Below are 23,041 nucleotides of genomic sequence, written 5' to 3'. Positions count from 1 at the left end.
AGCGACAATACCACTACGCCATCACCTCCCTGCGATTGTACTCCACTTGCCAGATCTTTGTCCACTCAATACTTCCTCCAAGTGGTGTTTAACATGGAGGAGCACTGATTCATTAGCTGAGGGAGGGCGGGATGTGGTAATCAGCAGGAGGTTTTCTTGCCCATGTTTGACCTGATGCCATGAGACTTCATGGGGTCTGGAGTTGTTGTTGAGGACTCCCAGGGCAACTCCCTCCCAACTGTATACCTCAGTGCCACCACCTCTCCACCTCTGCTGGGTCTGTCCTGCCGGTGGGACAGGACATACCCAGAGATGGTGATGGTGTCTGGGACATTGTCTGTAAGATATGGTTCGGTGAGGATGACTATGTCAGGTTGTTGCTTGACTAGTCTGTGAGACAGCTCTCCCAATTTTGGCACTAGCCCCCAGATGTTAGTAAGAAGGACTTTGCAGGGTCGACAAGGCTGAGATTGCCATTGTCGTTTCCAGTGCCTAGGTCGATGCCGGGTTTCATTCCTTTTTTGTGACCCTGTAGCAGTTTGAAACAATTGAGTGTCTTGCTGGGTCATTTCAGAGGGTATTTAAGAGTCAACCACATTGCTATGGATCTGGAGTCACATGTTGGCCAGACCAGGTAAGGATGACAGATTTCCTTCCCTAAAGGACATTAGTGAACCAGATGGGTTTTTTACAATTGACAATGGTTTCATGGATATCATTAGACTTCTAATTCCAGATTTTTATTGAATTTAAATTCCACCATCTGCCAAGAAGAATAGCCCTGGCTTCTCCAAACTACCCCGGAACCATTCTCATGAATCTTTTCTGCACTCCCTCTAAAGCCTTCACATCCTTCCTAAAGTGTGGTGTCCAGAATTGCACAAACCACTCTAGTCAAGGCCGTAATAGTGTTATAAGCGTGCACCATAACTTCCTTGCTTTTGTACTCTATGCCCCTGTTTATAAAGCCCAGGATCCCATCTGCCTTATTAGCCACTTTCCCAACCTGCTCTGCCACCTTCACTGATTTGTGCACATATACCCCCAGGTCTCTTTGCTCCTGCATCCCTTTTAGAGTTATATCCTTCATTTTATATTGCCTCTCCTTATTCTTCCTACCTCACTTCACACTTCTCTGCATTCAATTTAATCTGCCAATTGTACCCCCATTCCACCAGCCTAAGTCCTCTTGAAGTTTACCACTATCCCCCCACTTCGCTAGAATTTCAAGTTTTGTGTCCTCAGCACATTTTGAAATAGTGCCCTGTACACCCAAGTCTAGGTCATTAATATAGATCAAGAAAAGCAGTAGTCCCAACACTGACCCCTGGGGAACCCCACTATCTATCTTCCCCCAGTCTGAAAAACAAAGTACTCTCTGTTCTCTATCACTCAGCCAATTTTGTATCCATGCTGCCACTGTCTCTTTTATACCACCTTGAAAAGGAACAAATTGGATCAGGATTCCTGAGATAAAATAATCTCCTAAAAGTATGGTATATTCTATCTTGAACTAGATGCAAGCAGACATTTCTGTATGTTAATTCCGTTTTTTTGCTTGCTTCAATAAATTCACTTTGTATGGAATAATGTTATGGCCTGCAATATATTTTTCCTGACCTTCAATGGATGGATGGAAAAAAAAAACACTCGAAACGTCAACTCTTTTCTTCTCCGCCGATGCTGCCAGACCTGCTGAGTTTTTCCAGGTAATTCTGTTTTTGTTTTGTAATGGATGGATGGATGTCATTTCAACATTGCAACTAATGCACTTGCGTATATGCATCATTATTACTTTATCCCCTCTCAGGAGCAGGGAAGATGATCTGTTGATGCCTTTCTAAACGCTGGGTTCCTGAGGGAATATTATACCTGCCTAATATATATCACCAGTCCTTCACTGTCACTGGATCAAAATCCTGGAACTCCCTCCCTAACAGTGCTGTGGGTGTACCTACACCACATGGACTGTTCAAGAAGGCGGCTCACCACCACCTTCTCAAGGGGCAATTAGGGATGGGCAATAAATGCTGGCCCAGCCAGCGACGTCCACATCCCGTGAAAGAGTAAAAAAGAACAAGAAGAGCTTGGTTGGAAATGCCAACATTGATGACCTTTTAGCAACAGGTTGGATAATGTCACAATGACTATCTATTTAAGGTATGTGATTTAACAGATACACTATTTTGATGCCAATAAAATGTATGGACCATCACCCCTGTGTTTGCTAACCTACGTTTAGCTCCTGTTCCGACGACCCTCAATTTAAAAATTCTCATTCTTGTTTTGAAATCCCTCTGTGGCCTCACCCCTCCCTGTCTCTAATCTCCTCCAGCCCTACAACCCACCACGATATCTGTGCTTATTTGGCCTCTTGTGCATTCCCGATTTCTGTTACCCCACCATTGGCTATAAGCTCTCCTCCTTATAAGTTGTGCCTTAAAACCTAGCTCTTTGATCAAGTTCTTTGATCTGTCCTAATTTCTCCTTGTGTGGCTCACTGACAGCTTTTGTCTGAACTGTACTGTAAAGTGCTTTGGGACATATTACTTTGTTAAAGGCGCTATACATGTTCATCTTAGCAAAATAATGTAGTTGTCTAAGATTTATGTAGTTGCCTAAGATATCAGGGATTCATGTATTTTAAAATCCTTCAATAGTGGAATGGAATAAATCCCAAGCCTTGTGATTTTGTTTTTAAGAAAATTCTAGAGAAGCTCTTTTTATACCTTTGCTTCAGCTTCTAGTCTGGCTGTGATAGGTTCTGTAAAATTCAACATGCCACATCCCCTAAATGTGTACAGGTCTTTGCCTCATCAGAAGTAAAAATTACTGGCAGCTGGTGAGACAATATGATGTACTTCCAAAATCCGTGTAATTACATGTCTTGCATCGAGTGTGCAGCTGCGAACCATAAACTGCTGTTTAAAGGCAGTGCGCCTCAAAGTGGACCTTCGAAGTCTCACCTCAACTTGTAAATGCTGCACCTCCCAAAGTGGTTCAAGTCTGTAGGGCAAAACATAATGATTGGTAATGTTTAAATCATTATATGAGCCAATCCAACATGTGGTTTGATTGATTATCAGTGTGAATGAGGAATCAAATCAAAACTTAGCATTACATTTCTTCAATCCCGCCCCCACCCTCGGCTACCATTCAGAATCTAATGATTGAAATTTCCCGCATAGAAACCTTCCCTTTTGTCTGGAGCTCAAATTGAAAATTTCACTTTATTGAGAAGTTCCAGCTAATGTTGACAATTCTGTGTCTGAGAGATAGAGAGAAAGAGAGTCACCATGAAACTTGTAGCTCAACAGGAGCAGGATGAAATTACAATAGCCAGACTGAAACATGACAGTCCATGTCACATGACAACCAGATAGACAAGAAACAGGTAAAGGGAATATTTTCTTTGTTTCTTATTCATTCAGGGGATGTGGGCATCGCTGGCTAGGCCAGCATTTATTGCCTATCCCTAATTGCCCTTGTTGATTGCTGTGGGTCTGGAGTCACATGTAGGCCAGACCAGGTGAGGACGGTAGATTTCCTTCTTTAGTGAACCAGATAGATTTTTACAACAATCGACATTGCTTCACAGTAATCATTAGACTTTTAATTCCAGATATTTATTGAATTCAAATTCCACTGTCTGCCATGGTGAGATTCAAACCTGGATCCCCAGAGTATTACCCTGGGTCTCTGGATTACCAGTCCAGCAACAATACCACTACACTACTGCCTCCCCATGGCAGAAATCATCTGGGTGCAGCAAATATCTGCTAATTGGGCTGGTTGGAGTGCATTCCTGAAAAATCGAGCTGTTTTCTTGTGTCGTTCAGTTTAAATAGAAGAAAAATCATGTCGTCAGGCAGCATCTGTAGAGAGAGAAACAAGAGTTAATGGGCAGAATTTTCTGCCTGTTGGGCAGGCGGGCCTGACCCAATCGCGGGTGGGCGCGGAGCTGATCGCCACCAGCGATCGGGGCCGCACCGCCATTTTACATGGACAGGCCAATTAAGGCCCGCCCAGCGTGACATCCGGCGGGAAGCACTATGCGCTTCCTGTGTGGGCAGGGGGGAAATCCCTGAAATCGAGAGTGTGCTCTTTCGCGCATGCGGACGAAAGAGCGCACATCTCCCTGAGGCTAAGTGCAGCCTCAGGGAGATCGCCTGGACTTTTAAAAATATTAAAAATAGAAAAAAAAATTCCCTTACCTGTCCCCTCATGTGACAATGTCACATGAGTTGGGACATGTTCATAATTTGCACTAACCTTATTAAACTTTTTAAATCCCTACATGAAACCTCATCCCGCCAGTGGATGAGGTTTCATGTTTTTTCTATTCCCCGCCAGGGCTCCTGGCCGACCCGCCAGCCTTAAGGTTGGACGGGCAGGTCCTTTAATTGGTTAAATGATCCTGTCAGTGGCCTCAACTGGCCATTGACAGGTTGGCAGGCATACAGCTGATTTTGCTGCACTCCCGCCTTCCTGAATATTTAAATGGAGCGGGATGACATCGGGGGTTCCACCCAACATCATCCCGCGTCATTTTATGCGTCAGCGAGTGGGCCCCGCCCCCTGCTCGCCGATGGCAAAATTCTGCCCAATGTTTCAGGTCGATGATCTTTTCATCAGGACTGGGGAAAGTTAGAAATGTAGTAGGTTTTAAACAAGTGAAAGGGGGGAGGATGGGAAAAAGAACAAAAGGGAAGGTCTGTGGCAAGTTAGAAGAGAGGAGAGAATAAATGACAGAAGGGTTCATGGTGCAAGGTCAAAGGGAGTGGTAATGGGACAAGTAAAGAAACAAAAGATGTGTCCAGAGGAGATGTAAATGGGAGAACGGTGAACAGATGCTGTACCAAAGCAAAAATGAGAAAAATTAGAGTAAAATCAAAACCTACAAAGAGAAAGGAAACAAAATGGTGGTAGAGATTACGGGCTGAAACTGTTGAGCTCAATTTTGAGCCCGAAAGGCTGTGAAATGCCTAATCGAAAGATGACGTGTTGCTCCTCAAACTTACATTGAGCTTCATTGGAACCCTGCAGGAGGCCGAGGACAGAGAGGTCAGAGTTGGAGCAAGGTGGAGAATTAAAATGACAGGCACCGTGGTCATATTTGCAGACTGAACAGAGGTGTTTTGGAAAGCAATTACTGAACTTGCATTTGGTCTCCCCAATGTAGAGGAGACCACATTGTGAGCAGTGAACCCAGTACACTGAATTGAGAGAAGCACAAGTAAATCACTATTTCACCTTGGATAGTGAGAAGGGAGGAGCTGAAGGACAGGTCTTGTATCTCCTGTGCTTGCATGGAAAGGGACATCCTGCAAAGAAAAGGGTTCAGGTTGGTAGGTGACAGCGGGGAGATGGAAGGTGGTGTCGGGGGGTCAGCAGTGATTGGAGCAAGGACATGGGTCACTGGGGGAGGGGAAAGGATGGGGGAGCTGAGCAGAAAAGTGACGACTACCATTTTTCTCAAATCGAAAGTGAGCGGAGCCTCGTGTTCGACGGGCACAGGTGCTGCATGGGAGTGCGAACATTGGGTGGGCGGAGATGCAGGTCAGCTCAGATGGTCTACTAAAGGAGAAGCCCAGCAGGCAGCACCTAAAATGCTGAGGACATTGTGATGAAAGAAGGATCCACCTGCGCGGGAGAATTCTTGCAGGAGGCTCCGAAGCACAGGGTGTTGGTCGAGGGGTGTTTTTGTGACTGGATATCTGTGTCCATTGGGGTTCCACAGGGATCGGTGTTGGGTCCCTTGCTGTTTGTGGTACACCTAAATGATTTAGACTTGAATGTAGGAGGGTTGATCAGTAAGTTCGCAGATGACACGAAAATTGATGGGGTGGATAGCCTTAGATTACAGGAGGATATAGACGGGCTGGTCAGATGGGTTGATCAGTGGCAAATGGAATTTAATCCGGATAAGTGTGAGGTGATGCACTTGGGCAGGACAAACAAGGCACGGGAAGTCACGATGAATGGTAGGACCCTGGGAAGTACCCAGGATCAGAGGGACCTTGGTGTGCATGTCCACCAATCCCGTAAGGTAGCGGGACAGGTAGATAAGGTGGTTGAGAAGGCATATGGGATACTTGCCTTTATTAGCTGAGGCATAGAATATAAGAGCAGGGAGGTTATGCTGGAACTGTATAAAACGCTGGTTAGGCCACAGCTAGAGTATTGCGTGCAGTTCTGGAATCCGCATTATAGGAAGGATGTGATTGCACTAGAAAGTGCAGAGGAGATTTACCAGGAAGTTGCCTGGGCTGGAGAGTTTTAGTTATGAGGAGAGATTGGATAGACTGGGGTTATTTTCCCTGGAGCAGAGGAGATTGAGAGGGGACATCATTGAGGTTGAAAAAATTATGAGGGGCATAGATAGGGTAGACAGGAAGGAACTTTTCCCCTTGGTGGAGGGATCAATAACCAGGGGTCATAGATTAAAGGTAAGGGACAGGAGGCTTAGAGGGAATGTGAGGAAGAATTCTTTCACCCAGAGGGTGGTGGGAATCTGGAACTCACTCCCTGAAAGGGTGGTAGAGGCAGATACCCTCATAACATTTAAGAAGTATTTGGATGTGCACTTGCGATGCCATGGCATACAAGGCTATGGGCCTAGAGCTGGAAAATGGGATTAGAATAGTTAGGTACTTGTTTGACCAGCGCAGACTCGATGGGCCAAAGGGCCTTTTTCTGTGCTGTAGACCTCTATGAATCTATAAGAGGAGGGAGTGTTGGGGGTGATTGAGGAGTGGACCAGAGTGTCTTGGTGGGAACACACAATAGGCTGAATTGGATTTGTGCTGCTTTTTGCGGACTGGCAATCTTCCACATTGCCGGGTAGATGCCAGTGTTGTAGCTGTACTCGAACAGCTTGGCTAGGGACCCAGATAGTTCTGGAGCACAAATCTTAAGTACTATTACCAGAAACTGATCGGGGCCCATAGCCTTTGTAGTATCCACTGCCTTCAGTCGTTTATTCATATCACATGGAATGAATCGAATTGGCTGAAGTCTGGCATATGTGATGGTGGGGACCTTGGGATAAGGCTGAGATGAATCATCCACTTGATACTTCTGGCTGAAGATGGTTTCAAATGCCTTTTGCATTGACATGCTGGGCTCCTCCTTAATTGAGGATGGGCATGTTTGTGGAGCCTCGTCCTCGAGTTAGTTGTTTGAATTGTCCACTACCATTCATGACTAGATGTGACAGGACTGCAGAGCTTTGATCTGATCTGTTGGTTGTGGGATCGCTTAGCTCTGTCTATAGCATGCTGCTTCCAATGTTTAGCATGTATGTAGTCCTGTGTTGTCATCATCTGTCCCTCAATTCGAGGATGATGTCTACTCAGGGTCCCAGGTTTCTGCCATGGTCTTCATGTGATTGAACAGGCTGATTCTCAACCCACAGATATTTGGGTACATGGGGCAGGACACCCAATGAGGTGGTGGGATCCGGGATCCAGGATTTGTTTCCTTTTCTTTCCTTCTCTTCCTCACCATTAAGATGTTGTGACTCAAAGCATGATGCAGCTTGATAGACAAGTTGTCACCATTCTGAATGATTGGCAGCAAGTTCCTCCCAGTCATTAATATCAATGCTGCCTTGCTTCAAGGAGAGCTTCACAATGTGTTTGAAGCGTTTTGTTTTGTCTTCCCCCAAAACGTTGGCCATCTGGGAGTTGAGAAAACAAGAGCTGACGGGAGATTGTTTTCGGCCATCTGGATGCAGTGTCCAGTCCATCAAAGTTGATTTAGCAGGATTTTTGTCTGAATGCCTGTGGAGCCGGCTTCAAGAAGGACAATAGTCTTTGTTCAATGGTCCTCCCATTGAATCCAGAGAATGCAGCGGAGGCATTGCTGATGGAATTTCTCTAGTATTTTTGTGTGTCGCTGATACACAGTCCAGGTCTCACTGCAGCACAGGAGTGTGGTGAAGACAATTACTCTCTGTGGAGGTCTTTGTTGTTAAACACTCGCTGCTGTAGCTGAACTGGCGTAGCTGATCTGATGTTGGATCTCCTCATTAATGGTGACCTTTTGAGAGTTGTGGCTGCCAAGGTATGGGAAGTGCTCAACATATTCCACAGTCTGTCCTTCACAGCATATGTGGAAGATGGAATATTTGACTGAACATGTGTGGGTTGATATATGATTTTTGTTCTGGCAACATTCAAAGACAGGCCAAGTTTCTTGTAAGCAGAATTGAAGGGACAAGAGTGGCTTGCAAACCTGGTGCAGAGTGGGTAATGACGCTGCAGTCATCCACAAACTGTGGATCATGTATGTCTAAGGTGGTCAGCTTACTTTTGGCACAGAGGTGACAGAAGTTAAAGAGTTTTCCATCTAGATGGTATTTATTGCTGATACCAGAGGGCAGTTGATCTTTGAGGTGAATAGCCACTGTCAGGTACATTGTAAATAGTATAGGGGTAATCATACAGCCTTGCTTCGTCCTGGTCCAGGTTTTGAAGATATCTGTTTCAGATCTCCCACTCAAGACCACTGCAGTCATATCATCATGAAGCAATTGCAGGATTATGATGAAGTTTCTCGGACATCCAAATCTCTGAAGCACAATCCACAGAGCCTCATGATTTACTGAGTCAAATGCTTTGGTCAGGTCGATGAATGAAATGAAGAGTTCCTGGTGGTGTTCTTGACATTTTTCTTGGATTTGTCTGGCAGCAAAGACCATGTTAAAGGTTCCTCTGGAAGGTCGAAAGCTACACTGTGTCTCTGGGAGGATTTCCTCAGCTACAGGAAATAGGCGATTCAGGAGAACAAATATCAGGAATTTCCTTGCTATGGGAAGGGAAATGCCTCGATTGTTTCCATAGCATGATTTATCTCCCTTCTTGAAGATAGTTACAATAATCGCATTCCTCAAGTCAGGGGAGTTCTTTTCCCTCCCTAATCCATAGGATGAGTGCATGAAGTCCTGATGTGAGCAACAGCCCCACCAGCTTTGAAGACCTCAGCTAGAATACCATTGGGGTCACAGTCTTTGGTGTTTCTCATTGGTTAGATTGCTTGTTGCAGCTCTCCCATCGATAGTGGTTCACCCATGGATTCTACCACAGGATACTGGGGGATAGCCTGGGGAGTATCAGCTGCCATTGTGGATTCACTTAAGATTCATTGTCAGAGAAATACCCTCCTGTGAGCAAGGGGGATTTTATCTGTGACCTTGGTCTATAAATGGCCCTGGTGGCTTCAAAAAAGCTTCATGTCATGACAATCAGCGTATTGTTGGATCTCTCGGACTTTCTCTTCCCATCACATCTTCTGTATTTGTCTTTAGACACCAGCTTTGAGCTGTGGGAATGCTGCCGCCTTGTCTTGCGACTGTGGGTAATTCTGCCAGGCAATGAAGGCTGCTCCTTTTTGTTTTAGGAGGTCACGTATTTCTGCATCGTTTTCACTGAATCAGTCCTGGTGATGACAATGTCCAAACCCAGTGGTCTGGGCACAAGAGTCTAGTACAGCTGACTTTCTTTGATCCAACTGTTCTGGAATTGAGTTGGATGTGTGAAGATCTTCCACACTTGGAATTCTCTCTTCAGTCGGGCTGCTTTAGGGCTGAGACATTGGTCACCTTCCTCTTGGACCTTTGGGTCTTGCGATGTTTTAGTGCTCGGTGGATGTTCATCACCAATCAAACAAGTCTATGATCTGTCCAGCAGCCATCAGTCCCCCGCATTGATCAACTGATACAGATATCACTTAGATCTTGGACCCGAATAATGACATAGTCTCAGAGGTGCCAAGGCTTTGATCCAGGATGTCTTCATGTGATTTAGTATTTATCGTTCTGGTGGAAGATGGTGTCTGTTAAGTTGAGGCTATGTTGAGTACACTTTGTCAATAGGAGGACAGCATTTGCATTAGCTTTTCCTACCCTGTTTTTCCCCAATGGTTCCATACCAGACTTTGGAGTCACGGACAACCCTGGCATTAAAGTCCCCCAGAAGTATGACCTTTTCTTCTTTTGAGATGGCATTGAGGACTTTATCATGGTAAGATTAAAATTTTTCCTTAACATCTTCATAGGAGTCGAGGGTCCAGGCATAAGTCCTGATGACGGTGATCTCATTGAAACATACAAGATTCTGAATGGGCTTGAAAGGGTAGACACCTGAGAGGTTGTTTCTCCAAACTGGGGAATCTAGAACACCGGGACATAGTCTCAGGATAAGGGGTCTCCCATTTAAGATGGCGATCAGGAGGAATAAGGGGTCTCCCATTTAAGACGGTGATCGGGAGGAATTTCTTCACTCAAAGTGTCATTAATCTTTGGGATTTTCTACCCCAGAGAGCTGTGGAAGCTGGGTCACTGAATATATTCAAGGCTGAATTAGACAGATTTTTGATCTACAAGGGATTCAAGGATTATGGGGGCAGGCAGGAAAATGGAGTTAGCTCAGCCATAACGTTATTGAATGATGGGGCAGGCTCGAGGGGCTGAATGGCCTACTTCTGCTCCTGTTTATTATGTTCTTATAGTGGAAAATATAGCAAATATTTTATAATGTGAATAAATGGTTTTGGAAAGGGAAGAGTATAGTTGCTTCTATAAGCAAGTTTTTTTTAAGTATTGTAACTATTCTGAGAATGTCATAAAGTATGTCATTTTTACTTTGGGTCAGTTGTGATGCATTGTTTCTGTTAATTTGCTATATTACAGTCATTGGTAGATGATTGTGTTTAGGCTGCAATGGAACGTCAGTAAACTTCACTGCAGATCGGGCTTGGTCCATCATGAGCAAAGTGACCTAGTAACATTTCATTTCAGGGACTCGGTTGAAATGGCTGAAGCCAAAACCAGCCTTCTGAAAATTGGTGAAAAAGTTCTCTGTGGGATGTTCTGAGATCTGATGAATCAACACAAATAAGCTTAGACTGCACAGCACAGAACCAAGCCATTCTTCTGCTCTATGCCACGTGAGCCTGCTCCTACCTGTCGTCATCTAACCCTATCAGCAAATCCTTTAATTCTCTTCTCCCTCATGAGTTTACCCAGCCTTCCCTTCTCTGCTTAAATGTATTTATGCTGTTCACAACAGTTAATCCATGTGGTAGCAAGTTCCACTCTCTCTCTGGGCAAAAATGTTTCTCTTGAAATCCTTATTGGACTTATTGGTGACTACCTTATACTAATTGTAGTATAAGGGTTTGGTATATACAGGGTTAATGTGGGACTGAGTACAGTACCGCCCATGCAGTGATGTAAGAAGGCACATGAGCAGAGATGTGTTAAGATTTAGACACGGCGATAGCTCCATCCCTGTACCCTTTACTGTATATTTGTATATAGTTACAAGTAGTTAATAAAGATTTGCTATTAACATACAGAAGAATACGAAGACTTCCTTTACAGACAAGTTCTATAACCAACACCATTACAACATTTATGATCTCTAGTTTTGGACTCCCTGCAAGTGAAAATGTTTGTCTGCCCTCAAATGCTTCCAAAGTTTTAAAAACTCTTATTAGGTCACCCCTCAGCCTCCACTTTCCTAGAGGAAACAGCACCAGCTTTCTGCCTTTGCTGATGGATATAACCCACCAGTCCTGGTATCATCCTTATAAATTGTTTTTGCATTTCTCCGGTGCCTTTATACCCTTTGTAATATTGGAGGCCAGAAGTATGGAAGTCAGAAGTGCATAATAGCTATTTTGAGGATGATGCACAGTACAAGTGTGCTAAAGTGTACTGTAAGTTTACTAAAGCTAGTGCATTCTACTTTGAATGCCATAGTGCCAAAACACATGGTGCATTCACTGATCAAGCCAGGAACATTCTGAATAGCATTCCTTTCAACTGCCTCCAGTATTGCACCTGGTCTAAATATCAGTGATATTCTGAACTAAGCGATCCCACAGTGAAGGCATCAGATCCAAGCTATGTAGTCATGCTAAATCCAGTTGTGAACGCTGGTGGACAATTTAACGACTAATGGAACAACATAAAAAATAGGAGCAGGAGTAGACCATACTGGATTATCAGCCTAGATTTTTGTGCTGCTCAAGTCTCTGGAGTGACACTTGAATCCTTGACCTATTGACTCGGAAGCTGTGAACTGAACTACAACTGACACTTGCTCTGCCTTTTCCCCACTTCACCAACACCCTACCCCCTGCGCGCACCCCCCCCCCCCCCCCCGCCCCCACCCCCACCACACCCAACGCCACAGTTCCAGAACGGCTAAGTGGTTTGAAGTGGCCTTCCCAATGGTCATTGTTTTACATCTTCTAGATAATAATGGAAGAGGAGGAGGAGGAGAGGCAAGAGGCTTCAGGAGTCATTCATTATTGCCCCTGTTGGGAGAAAAGCATTTCCACTAGTTTTACATTGATTTTTTTACATTCTGGCATAGGCAAACGATTGGTGCAGGATTCTGTTGGAAAGATCAGCATCAAAACTAGCCTAATTATTGCATAAACAGCTCTGATTTTCCTGGATTCCAACGTGTGTGTACTGTATATCTCAAGCTGCTGATACTAACTGATTTCAATGTTTAGATTTAGGACTTATCAAAAGGTAACAACAGTGATTTCAAAACCGTCTTTTTCAAACCTCAGGCCCCCAAAATTCACGCTGGGTAAAGCAGCGAATAAGGAATACAAATGCAAATAGAACATAGATGCCTGGACTCGCTGCTGGATTGTCAAGGCTTGCACATTGCCTATGGCCCACTGGCTGTAGTTTTGACACTCCGGTCTAAATAATTTCCACCAGAAAGCTGCGTGTAGTTGAATGATTTATTGAGAGGAACGATCAGCAGTGCTATTTCTCTTCTTGTAGGTATACTGTCCAGACAGCATGTTCTGCTTTCATTTGATCAATGGCATCTCAGCCCATGCACGCTCGCTGGCACGGTTGCATCCTTGCACATCTGCAGTGCTGGATATATTCTGTGTTTTAATAAGGGTAGTCGAAGATCGTGCAAACATGTTCAGTATACCAATCCAGCTGATGGTGCTTTTTCTGTTCTTCTGCATTTTGTGTTCCAGAGTGAAAATAGGGCTTTGCAATGATTGAGTGAAAGTAGTGCTACCGATACACTCCAGTGAACTATTTTTTAATTGTATTTCTTGATTATACAGCCTGCAATATACAAACATAATGCCCTACTTTGATTATGTATACGCTTTTTGAAAACCAAGCTGAAAGGTGAAGAATCAAAGGTTAGGCTACTGCCAAGGTTGGAAAAATATGAAATAAATCAAGAACTAGTTAGTTAAATGGCATCAAACTTGGTATTAAAAGCCTGGGGATTGTTGAAGGAAGACTGCGGAAGGTAAGGAGTTGCACAGTTTTAAATTTCTGAGCATGAATTTTGAGGCGGTGGCAGTGTGATTTTTGATTTCAATACCTTAAGGATTCAGGGAGACGGAAGCATGTAGACTTTGAGAGATTTGGAGCTTAGGAGGAATAAGAAAAAAATGTTCAGATTGAGAAAGATTGAACACTTTCACCCTTTGGAAGCCTAAGATAATGGTTTCTGTTGTGATAGTCAACTGTGTGTTAAGCATTGTCTGGTGTGGCTCAAGAGCCCCACTCTGGCATTGCAGTCTCTGTACATTTGCTGCAGACGCCTCTGTTTTCTCTCTGCCCTCTTCTCGGCCAGCTGAGCTTGCCGTTTCCCATCACCTCTTCCAATGCCCCTGCAAATAGTCAGCTTCCAGAAGTCTCAGCCATCGGCAACTGTCTCCCAATTATCAGTGTCAATGTCCGCCATCTTCATATCTCACTTGCAGGTGTCCTTATAGTGGAAGAATGGACATCCAGTATGTTGTTACCCAGTGGCTAGCTCACATACAAAAGATCTTTGGGTATATGGCCGTCATCCATCCGATGAACGTGGCTGAGCCAGCACAGCTGTTATTGGCTTAGCAATGAGTGCATGCTGATGGAATTAATAGGCTCCAGGATCTCTAAGTTAGTGACCTCGTCCTGCCAAGAAATGCTGAGGATATGTCTGAGACAACAAAGGTGGGTGTTCAGCCTTTCCTCCTGCCTAGCATATGTTGTTCAGGTCTCCCCCCTGTGAAGGAGTGCACTGAGGATGCATGCTTGGTAGATTCACAGTTTGGTGTCCTCAGTCTGGTTGCTGTTGCTCCACACTCTCTTGCTCAGCTTGGAAATAGCAGCTGCAGTTTTTATGATGTGCGTGTTGATTCCAATATCAAGTGAAAGATTGCGGAGATATGTGAAGCTATCAACAACCTCCCAACTGGAGGGAGGGGTCAGAGCCTCAGGATATGCGTGGTGCAAAGATTGTGACCCTGTACAAGAACAAGGGCTACCATAGCAATTGCAACAACTATCGAGACATTTTCCTGCTGAGCATCGTGGGAAAAGTGTTTGACCGTGTTGTCCTTGTCAGACTGCAGATCCTGGCTGAACGCATCTATTCCAAAATCCAGTGTGGTTTCAGAACTAGAGGATCTACAATTGATATGATCTTCAGTCTGGCAGCTGCAAGTGAAATGCTGTGAACAAAGGTGACCACCATATATTGCCTTCATCGATCTCACCAAGGCTTTCGACCATATGGGGAGAGGTGATCTAATTAAGCTGCTAGAAAACATTGGTTGCTCACCGAAGTTGCTCAGTGTGATTTCTTTCCATGACACCGTCATGGGTAAGGTAAGCTATGACAGGGCAACATCGAAACCCTTTGAGATCTGCAGTGGGGTCAAACAGAGTTACCTTCTGACTCTGAAACTATTTGGCACATTCTTCTCTTTGCTGCTGCCAGATGCCTTCAGTTCATCTAATGTGGGTGTCTACCTACATGCCAGAACTGACAGAAAGCTGTTCAGCCTTGCACATCTGATATGCAACACAAAAACCTGTGCCAAGTTCTCATCCGAGTTGCTGTATTCCAATGATGCTGCACTAGCATTCCATAACAAGGAATACCTTCAGCAACAAGTGGATAGACTCACTCCTGCAAAGAGTTTGGTTGGACACGAGAGATGAGGGAAATTGCCTATTCGAATATCCTAGGAGTGTATGAAAGGTGCAAGATAGTCTCTTGATATATAAGAGCAATATTAAAGTCTTGAGCTTTAAATTAAAAGACAGTACTGGATTACCATTGATCTGTTCCTGTAATGGTAGAGCACAAAAGTGAATGGAGGGATAATCTTCTTCATTTCTTCTGAACAGGATACAAGTACTCAGTAGAAACGTTGCAGAATGAGGTGTGCTTTGCATCAGCCAGTTGTTTAATTTTAAATAAGGTGATGGTTTGGTAAGCTATGTAAATTGTTAGGTCCTAATCACTGGACACCTACATTGAAGAGCACTGCCTCGTCAGATATTTCTGTAATCTCCCTCCCTTGTGGTTTGTAGCAGACCATTTTTATCCACAGCTGTTGCTGCATCTGCTTTAGTACTGGCATAATAAACATTTTTAAATAATCTTGTGTGTCTATAATCTACAATTAAATGTACAAGCAGCTTCTGCATTAACAGACTTGATGACTCAACTTTGATCTGGACACGTGTTGGCCAGATTCAAAGCTATTTGCTGAGTGCCTTCTCTGTGTCATGCCCAGCATTTGTACAACTGCTTTCCCACCATGTCGCTGGTAGCACCCATTGTATTATCTAGACATTTTTAAAAGAAATGGGAAAGGCACCACACCATGCCTAGAATAGTCATTAGGGTGAGGTTCTGGAGAACTGCCAGCACCCCCTGGAACTATCCCACAATGGTGTCTTCGGAGTGAACATTTGAATTCTTTTCTTTTAAGACCTGGAAATAAATCCTGTTGTCAGTAAAAGTGCCTTTAAAACCACAAATGGTTCACTAAGCCTTTTAGGGAAAGAAACCTGCTGCCCTTACTCAGCCTGGCCAACATGATTCCAGCCCCACAGTAACATAGTTGATTCTTAACTGCCCTTCGAGGTCAATCAAACTTCTACCAACAGTTCAAGGAAAAGGCTCACCATGACTTTCTCAGGGTAATTAGGGATGGCCAATAAATGCCACCCTTGACAATGATGCCAACATCCTGAGAATGAATTTTAAAAAAGGGTTTATCTTTTGGACTAAATGTGCCAAGGTGCAGCTATATTAGGCCATCAAGGCTTTATTTTTAATTATGAGCTAAGTTTTAGGTTTTCAGAAGATGAGGGAGTGGTGCTGAAACTGAGTTCATTTCACTGCCTTATTTATTTTGCTTCCTGCCTCTGCTGGTTCCTGCAGCTCAAGGAGAAGGAATCTGGCTCCATGCTTCATTGTAAGTGGAGACCTGATAGCTTGAAAAACCCATGAAAATCAAATATGTTTGGATTGTTTTTATATAAATGAATACCCCTGATAATGGGAATATGAGTTGTGTCTTTCAAAATGTGAAGGAAATCTAAAGAAGTTGGCCACAAGTCATAACGAGAAGAATCCTACCTCCTCCCCACTTTCCATCACCTCACCTTTCCCTTGTCAAACTGCAGCATATGGTGGATAACAGCCAACAATTCACTCCTGGCTGTATAAGACTAGTGCATGTACTTGTATGTCTACTGTAAAGAATAGCTGATATTTGAGAGGGAGCGAAGCAGTTCTGGTGATTGAAGCAGTCTAGCATTTCTAGTACAGCTGCTGTGTAGATAGTTTGCTGCTCCCATATGATACACACAGCAGTATCAACTTCTATGCATTGTGTAGTGTAACTGCCAATTATAAATAGCATCCACTGAAGACTGAATTATGCAAGCTCACCTTTATGCTTCTCTGCAAAAGAGCAAGGCCTGATGCAAGTTTTTGGATTATGCAACAAGTCTCTAATAGATTAGACTATTTAACAGAAATTCAGTTTTCTTTAATGTTCTGTGAGAATTAATTATTGTGTGCACCAATTTAAAATTGTTTTTATTGGGATTGATGTGAGATGCTGCAAAGAAATAGGGTTTATCTAATTGAAAATATGTTAAAATTTGAGTAGACCGTGACAGTCAATGTGAATTCAAGTTGTGCCTTATGGTAAGGTATTTATTACAACGTAATGTAGCTAAAAACATTGTTTTCTTTATTGATAGGTTTGAGGTCACTTGTTTTAAAATTTTAATTCAAAATCACGAGCAACTGAAAATGAAGAAAATCTAATACTGCGAAACAGTCACCTACTGAATAAAGGTAAGAATAGTGAGAAGCCCATTTCCTTCTGTTCTTATTTGATAGTCTGGCTGATGGTCAGAGACCTTCATGCTTTGCACAAATACAGGGTGAAATTGGACTTGGCTGCACCTGGTTTTTCGGATGCTATGAGGCCCCTTAAAGTTACAAAATGGTGACCACAGCATGTGCGCACACTTGACATAAAGTGTTTTTTTTAATCATTCACGGGATGTGGGGTTCGCTGACTGGGCCAGTATTTATTGCCCATCCCTAGTTGCCCTTGAGAAGGTGGTGGTGAGCTGCCTTCTTGAACCGCTGCAGTCCATGTGGTGTAGGTACACCCACAGTGCTGTTAGGGAGGGAGTTCCAGGATTTTGATCCAGTGACAGTGAAGGAACGGCGATATATTTCCAAGTCAGGATGGTGAGGGGCTTGGAGGGGAACTTCCAGGTGGTGGTTTTCCCATCCATCTGCTGCCCTTGTCCTTCTAGATGGTAGTGGTTATGGGTTTGGAAGGTGCTGTCGAAGGAGCCTTGGTGAAATGTACTGGATGCCATGTTCATAAAGGTGTGCATGTACTACCCCCAATGTCCAGAAGTATGCAGGGCAGGAAGATCATGAATGTCAGCCAGTGTGCAGCGCTGATTTGATACCAGCGCGGCTAGCTTGGAATTCCATGCTCCAGCCTACATCGTCTCTTAATGTCCCATAGCTGAACACACATTCAGTGACATCAAGAGCACCCCACCAGTGCCATTTAAAGAGATCATCAACTACTTACAGGTTAGTTGCTGGATTATTTATTCTGGTTCTTACTGCAATTCTCTGCGTTTTAGGTGCTTTTCCATACATGCTAAAAGTTTCAGTAATCTACAAGGAGTGGTTTGGCTGTTGCTGATGGTGACTTAAAGGCTTACACACAAACCATGGGTGGCCTGGTAGGGCTTCCTCATGGCATTGTGCATGACAGGGACAATAAGCAATGGCCACACAGAGCAGGACAAGCTGCTGGAAGTGGGAGGAGGAGGAAGGGGAGAAGGGCTCTCAGCAGAAGTCCATGTCCGTAAAGGGTCTTTAAGAAGCAAATACGTTGGAGAACAGATTGCAGAAGTGCTATGATGCCCTGAAAGCCCCTTTGCACACTATCCAGAGCCAGGATGGCAGCAGCCTGACCTTCCATGGTAGTAGTCTGATCTTCAGCTGCAGCACTCAGATGTTGGATGGAGGCTGTTTTGTGTGCTGCAATGGATTGAGACATTGGCCATCAGATGCTGCATCATGGTTGGTTCCACAAGTGTGCTACTGGAGTGGCTATGTGTGTTTAGGCTCTCTGCAAAGCCATGAACCAAGTTGGTGCTGGACACCTCCATATTCCTTGGTGCAGAACAAAGATTTTCTAGCAGACTTTCCAGTGTACCAAGCATTTTGATATGTACATCCATCTGCTTTCTTCTGTGGCCTGGCCCATTAGATTCTGCATCTGAATCGTGCAGCCTTGTCCTCTGGTGAGCTGGTACCTGTGCTATCATTGTTCCCCTGCCCTGCCTGGCTGCAGTGAACTTGTGCCTGGTGTCTCGCTACATGCAGTTCCCTCCTCAATCCTAGCCTCTCAAATACACACAATATTGGTATCTGAGCTGGTGACTGTGTGTGAAAGCAATTGACAGTGGACCTTCATCATCACTGTCTTATTGCTCTTTCTCCACTGTCTGGACAGATTGCAGTTCATGGGTACCTAAAAGGAAAAAGGGACAAGGATTGAGTTGCAGTGAGAGGAGATGGCAAATTAAGAAGTGCATGCTTACACCGACAGCAGCTTAAGTCAGAAAAAATTGTGGGATGAGGGAGAAGTGGGAAGAGATGAGAAGGGATTAAGTGTGCAGATACCTTCATCACCAATCCCTCCAGCCCTGCTGGTCACTATGGCCTCAGTGATGCCCCTCCCCATAATGGCCAGCATATCTCCTCTATGGGAGTTTGAACATGCAGATGCACCTTATCCCCCTCCGGTGAGTTCCTGCTGCCTCCTGTTATGTCACCTACTGCAAGAGAAAGTTCAATGTGTCAGTGCGTGTGATGCAATATGTTTAGGTGATGTGGCTGTCATGGTTGAACAGCTGGCAGTGTGTGTGAGATGTGGATGTGAGGCTTACAATAGTGCTAAGTGTGTGAGGGTTAGGTGAACATAAGAAATAGGAGCAGGAGTAGGCCATTCGGCCCCTCTAGCCTGCCCCGCCATTCAATAAGATCATGGCTGATCTGTCCCAGGTCTCAACTCCTCTTTCGTGCCAGCTCCTCAGAGCCCTCAACTCCCCAATATTTCAAAAATCTATCTACCTCCTCTTTAAATACATTCAGTGATCTAGCCTCCACATCTGAGGTAGAGAATTCCAGACATTCACTACCCTCTGAGAGAAGAAATTCCTTCACATCTCAGTTTTAAATCAATGTCCCCTTATTCTGTAACTATGTCCCCTAGTTCGAGATTCCCCCACTAGCAGAAACATCTTCTCAACATCTACCCTGTCAAGCCCCCTCAGAATCATGTACGTTTCAATAAGATCACCCTCATTCTTCTAAACTCTAATGAATAAAGGCCTAACCTGTTTAGCTGTTCTTTAACCCCTTCATCCCAGGAATCAGCCTAGTGAATCTCTTTTGAACTGCCTCCAATGCCTGTATATCCTTTCTTAAATACGGGGACCAAAACTGTACACAGTACTTCAGGTGCAGCCTCACCAACACCCTGTACAGCTGTAACAAGACTTTTTAAACTCCAACCCCCTAGCAATACAGGCCAAAATTCCATTTGCCTTCTTAATTACTTGCTGCACCTGCATGCTAATGTTTTATGTTTCATGCACAAGAACACCCAGATCCCTCTGTGCTGCACTTTTTTGGAGTCTCTCCCCATTTAAATAATAGTCTGCCTTTTGATTTTTCCTACCAAAGTGCATGACCTCACACTTTCCTACATTAAACTCCATCTGCCAAGTTTTTTCCCATTCACTCAACCTGTCTATATCCCGTTGCAGATTCCTTATGTCCTCATCACAACATACCCTCCCACCTATTTTTGTATCATCAGCAAATTTGGATACATTACATTCTGTCCCCTCCTCCAAGTCATTAACATAGATAGTAAATAATTGAGGCCCTAGGACTGATCCTTGTGGCACTCCACTAGTTACATCTTTCCAACCTGAAAAAGACCTATTAATCCCAACTCTGTCTTCTGTATGTTTACCAATCCTCAATCCATGCTAATACATTACTCCCAATACCGTGGGCTCTTGTGCAATAACCTTTTATGTGGCACCTTATCCACTGCCTTCTGGAAATCCAAATCCCATCGGCTATTCTTCACTTTCCCAGATCCAATTCACATGTAGAACAATGCCAATGCACCTTTCCTTTAAGAGGTGCAGGCTGGCTTTAATTAGTTCAAATTAATAATGATATTGGGTTGATGTGTGCAGTGAATGAACACAACGAGCAGCGCGATTCGCATTGTTTGCATGTAGAAAGCATTATAACGAGCAGGCAGCACAAAGCTGACTTGCTGCCTAGGTTATACTGATCAGGCAAAGGGTAATCATGCATTGTTATCCTGCATCCATTTTCAGAGGCTTGAACCCAGAAGAATTCATGTTTGTTGTATTCCTTGCAGCAGGTCCTGAAATGCTCTTTAAATATAGCAATAAATAATGAAAAGCTTCAAAGTGTGCAGCATACTGAATAGGGAGACATGACCAAGTAATGTCAACCCTTGTAGCCTCACAATGTTGCAGTTGAGAATAAACCATCCCCTCATATAGTGTACTGTGGTTATGCTGCATTTGCTTTGGAAACCAGCACCTTTTGGTAAGTCTTGAGCATATGTTACAGTACTTAGCTCCACTGGAGAATACTTAATTTGGGTGGTTACAATCTGTTTGTTGACCAAGCAGTCTACTGTGTAGTGAGCTGCTGTCATCAGGCAGTTCAGCTTGTTTGGAGAAGTTTATGCCAATTGTTAGCCCTGTTAATATTGATACTTGAAGGTAGTTTGTTACTAAGAAGAAGAGAATGCAACGGTTATTTATACTAGTTGAATTATGGGCAGCTGAAGCACAATTGAGTGGTGTTACCTTTTACAGAGATTGTATTGGAGGGTCCCAGTGTGAGGTAAGCATCCCTTGCACCTACTCTGAATAATATGTCTAGATTTAATGTACCTGTAGCAATTCAGGTCAAACTATTGACAAATAAGTGACTGACTGACAAGGTATCCTGTATCAGTTCCTGTATAACTGTGCGAACAAACTGTAATCAATCAGCTTACTGGTACAGGTCTAATCACCCATCTTTGGTAGCTTGGAACAATAAAGTAAGTCAAGTGTGAGCAGCTGGATGAGGCACCCACCGAGTTCCCTATTTTAGATCAAATTAAAGCATCAACCTACATCCTGGCAGGTGTGAATGAGGCACTGGTTAAGTGTATCTAATTTGTACAGTAATAATATGTTATGTACTATTATCTTAAATTAACTGCTGACTGTAGTAAAGGTTGTGATGAATATGGGCTCCAATTTGAACAATGCTAAGTCTATATTACATCTCTGTAATTTTAGATGGAAGAGGGCACTGGGATTTTTGAAATGGAAGCTCTTACAGCCGTTTCTCGTCAGGTTTCCTTTGTCCTTTTTGCCAACAGGTAGTGTGACTTATTTGCTTCATTCACTGCTGCCAAGTATTGTTGTGATAGCTTCAATTTATTGTCAATCAGGACCCCTAGATCTCACTCATTTTCCATTACATTATTTTCTTTCCATTTAAGTAATCAACCCTTCCTGAATTTCTGTCCCCAAAGGCATATGGGATTCAGGGATTTATAATCAGGGGCAAAGGAACTTATGATGAATTGTTATAAAACACTGGTTCGGCCTCAACTGGAGTTTTGTGTCCATTTCTGGGCACAACACTTTAGTAAGGATGTGAAGGCATTAGAGAGGGTGCAGAAAAGATAGATGAGAATGGTTCCAGAGATGAGGAACTTCAGTTACAAGGATAGATTGGAGAAGCTGGGTTTATTCTCCTCAGAGAAGAGAATATTGAGAGGAGATTTGGTAGAAGTATTCAATATCACGAGGGGTCTGGGCAGAGTAGAGAGAGAGAAACTATTCCCATTAGTGGAAGGGTCGGGAACTAGAGGGCACTGATTTAAGATGATTGGCAAAAGAAACAATAGTGGCATGAGGAAAAGTGTTTTTATGCATCAAGTGGTTAGGATCTGAAATGCACTGCCTGAGAGGGTGATGGAGGCAGATTCAACCATGGCTTTCAAAAAGGATAAACACCTGAAGAGAGAGAATTTCAAGGCTATGGGGAAAGAGCAGGGGAGTGGAACTAGCCGAGTTGTTCTTGCTGAGAGCCGACATAGACATGGTGGGCCGAATGGTCTCCTTCTGTACTGTAACCATTCTATGATTCAATATGTGGTCAGCAGGGCCCTCAACCGTCTTCGACCCATTTCCCCCACTTCTATTTTCACATCTTCCTCTCCCTCCCAAAACCGTGATGGGATCCCCCTCATTCTCACTTTCCAACTCACCAGCCTCCACATTCAAAGGATCATCTTCCACCACCTCCAGCATGATACCACCACCAAACACATCTTACCCTCAGCTGTCAGCATTCTGAAGGGACCATTCCCTCTGCGATACCCTGGTCTACTCCTCTATCAGCCCCAACACCTTGTCCCCTTCCTACGCACCTTCCCATGCAATCGCAGGAGATGTAGCATCTGCCTTTTCATCTTCTCCCTCTTCACCATCCAAGGCCCCAAACAGTCATTCAAGGTAAAGCAGCAATTTACTTGTACTTCTTTCAATTTAATAGACTGCACTCAGTGCTCGCGA

At 43.9% G+C, this 23,041-nt stretch overlaps 1 protein-coding gene across 1 annotated transcript in view; it reads left to right on the top strand.

Moving 5' to 3' along the window:
- Positions 1-23,041, top strand: part of LOC144672655 (vitamin D3 receptor-like) — a 243,667-nt gene that overhangs the window by 64,036 nt on the left and 156,590 nt on the right. The window contains exons 2-3 of the mRNA XM_078534531.1: positions 17,063-17,159; positions 21,755-21,837. The gene's annotated coding sequence lies outside the window, so the exon portion shown is untranslated. The remainder of the gene's footprint in view (positions 1-17,062; positions 17,160-21,754; positions 21,838-23,041) is intronic.

The sequence above is a fragment of the Cetorhinus maximus genome, chromosome X, assembly GCF_964194155.1.
Source record: "Cetorhinus maximus chromosome X, sCetMax3.hap1.1, whole genome shotgun sequence".
NCBI classification, from domain to species: Eukaryota; Metazoa; Chordata; class Chondrichthyes; order Lamniformes; family Cetorhinidae; genus Cetorhinus; species Cetorhinus maximus.
Note: the sequence above shows the minus strand (reverse complement) of the source record. Positions and strands in the feature narration are given on the sequence as shown.